The sequence below is a fragment of the Oreochromis niloticus genome, unplaced genomic scaffold, assembly GCF_001858045.2.
Source record: "Oreochromis niloticus isolate F11D_XX unplaced genomic scaffold, O_niloticus_UMD_NMBU tig00007656_pilon, whole genome shotgun sequence".
NCBI classification, from domain to species: domain Eukaryota; kingdom Metazoa; phylum Chordata; class Actinopteri; order Cichliformes; family Cichlidae; genus Oreochromis; species Oreochromis niloticus.
The window spans coordinates 5,523-9,968 of NW_020328695.1; the positions used below are offsets into that span (position 1 = coordinate 5,523).

Genomic DNA, 4,446 nt, shown 5'->3' on the forward strand with positions numbered 1-4,446 from the left:
TTCAGTTTGTCTTTTTGCCCCATCAGGTCACTTTCACCATGTGACAAAACAACTCCCCACTGTACACACTCAGGCCACCAACAACTTTCTAAATCCTCAATAAAAAGCTGACAGGCTGCAATGATGCTCCAAATAACTTATTATAAAGAAATACACAGAAAATATTATGAAATTGGTTTATTTTATATCCTAGTTTTAAATGAAGAGATAAAAACATGTATAAAACATCACAAACTGCAATATTGTATAAATGCTTACATCCTGCTGATGCAATGGAGACATCTTCCAGTGACAGTGTTCATCCGTGTGTGTGTGTGAGAAGGTTCCTAAACCCAGTGACACAGAAATGATGTCCACAACTCCCTCTGTGCAGGCGGGGTCAGGTCCCTCCTCACGTTGGGTGAAGAGGGGTGGTGCTGGGGCCGGTCAGATAAAAGTGCTGAGAGTGGATCTTTGGTCCTCTGTGCAGCTCTGTCCACTCTCAGCTGTTCCAGGATTGCTAAAGACACTGCCCTGCAAAGCAATAACACAAGAAAGTTGTCATTTTAACACACAACAGATTTTCATTGTTGGTAGTTGCAGTATGTTGTTAAAACGCAATTTTAAATCCAACATACACACATGAAAACTATAAATAAACTTAAACCTACAGTGCTGCTGACATCGAACCATGACTTATACCAACTACTGGAAGAATTTAGTCTTCAAGACAGTTTGTAGTCAATGTGAGGTGATAGCTTACATAGTTGGAAAACAGCTCCACTCTCCAGTTTGTCCTTTGGTCATCCATCCTTCTCATCAGGTCGGGGTAAGGCTGTCGTCTGGGTGGGGTGTTGAGTGTCTGAAGTGCTGAATGCTGGGAGAGGACAAGTGTAAAGCACCTGAATTGAAGAAAGAAAAAGAAAAATACGAATTCACAGATCACTGATTTGTTAAATTTAATTTTCTTCTTTACATCTACTAAAGATAGCTTTTAGAAGCACAAACAGCCGAGAGGTGAACACATTCAGAAAACAATGAAACGGTCTCCTTCTGCTCACAGAACGGACATTTGTCAAAGTCAAAGTCAATTTTATTTGTCAATTTCTTCAAATGTACTTGCCATACAAAGGAATTGAAATTACGTTTCACACTGTCCCATGCGTAAACATTGACAACAATAAAGTGCAGATGCACAACAAAAACAGTCCTAACAATAAGGTAATATAAAATAAAAAGTGCAGGTAGACTTAAGGCATTATATTAGGTAACATACAGGATATAACAAGACAAGACCGAACATATGATAAAGTGTTCCAACAGTGTGCCTGGAAAGTAGTATACTAGTCTACTTGAGGTAGTCCCAGGTTGTGGTTGGTAAGGGTTTTTGTTTTAATGCAGCATAAGACTGTAGCAGCAGTAGTAGTAATATAATAATAAATAGTGCTAAAAAAATACTAAAAATATATAGCAGCAGGTGTGTGCAATTGCAATGCAGAGGTAGTTGTTTCCAGTCAGGAGTGTTTCCAGTTCTTGGTTCAGAGTGTTTCCTTGTTGGGGAGTGTGGGTGGGGGGGGTGGGGAGGGTAGAGTCCAGTCTGTCTTCCTATACTCCTGCCAGTCTGGGTTCTGCTGGCTGGGAGCCGGGAGAGGAGAGAGTTCAGCAGTCTCACAGCCTGGTGGATGAAGCTGTTGGTGAGCCTGGTAGTGCAGGAGCGGAGACTTCTGTATCTCTTTCCAGAGGGCAGGAGGCTAAGCAGACAGTGCGCGGGTGGTTGCATCGTTGACAATTGTGATGGCTTTGCGGGTGAGGCGGGTGGTGTAGATGTCTTGCAGGGAGGGGAGTGGTACACCAACTATCCTCTCAGCTGTTCTCACAATGCGTTGTAGAGCTTTCCTGTTATAGTCAGTGCAGCTACCGCCCACACAGTGATGCAGCTGGAAAGGATGCTTTCAATGGTTCCTCTGTAGAATGTGGTCAGGATGGGTGGTGGAGCACTTGCCCGCTTGAGTTTGCGCAGGAAATAGAGGCGCTGTTGTGTTTCTTGGCCAGTGATGCTGTGTTGGTGGTCCAGGAGAGGTCCTCACTGATGTGCACCCCAGGAACTTGGTGCTGCTCACCCTCTCCACCGCTGCGCCGTCGATGGTCAATGGGGGTGACAGGTGTGGCCTCTCTGGAAGTTGACAATAACCTCCTTGGTCTTGCTAACATTTAGCAGCAGGTTTGTCTCTGCACCACGTGGTCAGGAGCTCAACCTCTTTCCTGTAGTGGGTCTCATCGCCCTTGGTGATGAGCCCACCAGCGTTGTATCGTCCGCAACTTCACAAGGTGGTTGGAGCTGTAGGTTGGTGAGCAGTCATGTGTCAGCAGGGTGAAGAGCAGAGGACTGAGCACACAGCCTGTGGAGCCCCCGTGCTCAGGGTGATGCTGTTTGAGACCTTGTCCCACACGCACCGCTTGAGGCCTCTGGCTGAGGAAATCCAGCAGCCAGTTGCAGAGGGAGGTGCTGAGGCCCATTTGTCTTCCAGAGCAGCGTTAATAACAGAAACAAAAGAGTTTACAGCAACAATGCCATGAAGAATTCTCCACTGCAAGTCTGCATTTTTTTCGTGAGGGGAGGTTGTAAAGGGATCTCCATGCTGGTTTGATGTCAGTGCCAAGGAGAGATGGGTCCTCCACACCGTGTCATTGCGTCCATTCAGCTTGTCTTGATTGAGAGTTTTTACCAGCAGCCTATACAAATTTTTCCAGAGGCCCCTTCCAGGGACACCCCCGCATCCACATTTATTTTCAGTACACTGGTAATGTCACGGTACAGAACCTGAATCACTGCTACAAAACCTGGGCTGAAGCCAAAAGCAGTTAAAGTGTGCCCAAATATTGGCGTTCAACCCGGTCAAAAGCTTTTTCGTGGTCTAGAGAAATGAGACCAACATCTTGCCCAAAGAGCTAGAGAGGTCCAAAAATCTCTAATCAAAGTGACATTATCACTTATCAGCCTGCCGGGCACGCAATACGTTTGGTCTCCATGAACGACAAAAGCCAGCACGTCTCGAAGTCTGGTGGCCAGGACTAAGCAAAAGAAAGTCTGTACAGAACAACGAGACTGGTCTCCAGTTCTTCAAATTGCGTAGAGCTCCCTTCTTTGGCAGCAGATGGGCACGGAGTCACTTTAATTAAAGGTCAGAAAATAGAGCAAGTACAATCATATAAATATCTGGGACCATAATCAATGAAAAACTGAACTTTGATCAGAATTGCAAATCAGTTTGTAAAAAGGGTCACCAGCACCTTTTTGCCTTAGGAAACTTGCTCATTTCCACATTGACCAAAGAATTTTAACTTTGTTTTATCGTTCTTTTATTGAGTCTGTTTTATCTTTGTTTGGTGGCATGGTTTGGTCAGACCTCTGTCACAGAGAAAAGCTCTCTAAATCAGATAGTGAGATGGTCCAGTCGTCTGATAGGTGAGCCACAGTCTTGTTTAGCCTCCCTGTACTCTAAGCAGGTAAGGAGGATGGCTTTATCAATCCTTAAAAATGGTTCCCATCCTCTAAGGGGTGAATTTCAGCTTCTTTCCTCAGGACGGAGGTTTCTATTTCAAAGATGCAGGACAAAGCGTTATAAAATAGCTTTGTCCCTGTTGCTATCACTGAATTAAATAAGAACTGTTTTTGTTTTTCATTCGAAATATTAAATTACTATATATGTGCTACAGTGAGGTTTATTAGGTATGTGTGTTTTGAAGGGATGCCAAATGCTATCATTTTTCTGTAAAGCAAATTTACCTTGCCTATGGGTATAAATAAAGTTACCTTGACCTTGAGAGTGATGATCGCCTTCTACAGCTCAGAGGCAGCAAGCCTCTCTGCAGACTATCTGTGACAACCTCCAGCAAATCCTCACCCATCACAGACCAAAAGGCTTTGTAGAACTCAACAGGAAGACCATCCATGCCAGGAGTTCTACCATCTGAAAGTCATCAGAGCAGTATGAAGTTCATGCAAAGTTGGCTGAACCTCCAGTTTTCGATTGGCTGGAGCCGCCACCTGAGGGAGTCCCTTGAAGAAGCTATTGCACAAACTGGGATTTTCTGAGAAATCACTCTTAAAAAGGTCCTTATAAAAGCTGACAATCATATGACCCCTATGAGCAAGCACTTTGGCGACAGTGGGAAGGAAAAACTCCCTTTTAACAGGAAGAAACCTCTGGCAGAACCAGGCTCAGGGAGGGGCGGCCATCTGCTGACCGGTTGGGGTGAGAGAAGGAAAACAGGATAAAGACATGCTGTGGAAGAGAGACAGAGATTAATAACAGGTATGATCAATGCAGAGAGTCTATTAACAATAGAGAGTGAAAAAGGTGACTGAAAGGAAAACTCTATGCATCATGGGAATCCCCCGGCAGCCTACGTCTATTGCAGCATAACTAAGGCCCTAACTATATGCTTTACCAAAAAGGAAAGTTT

At 44.5% G+C, this 4,446-nt stretch overlaps 1 long non-coding RNA gene across 1 annotated transcript; it reads right to left on the reverse strand.

Moving 5' to 3' along the window:
- Window positions 1-437: 437 nt before the first annotated feature.
- Window positions 438-3,816, reverse strand: LOC109199273 (uncharacterized). The gene is made up of 3 exons (XR_002059704.1): window positions 3,794-3,816; window positions 743-881; window positions 438-513 (listed from the first exon to the last, which is right to left on the reverse strand). It is a non-coding gene; the product is annotated as an uncharacterized LOC109199273 (long non-coding RNA).
- Between the last annotated feature and the right edge of the window lie 630 nt (window positions 3,817-4,446).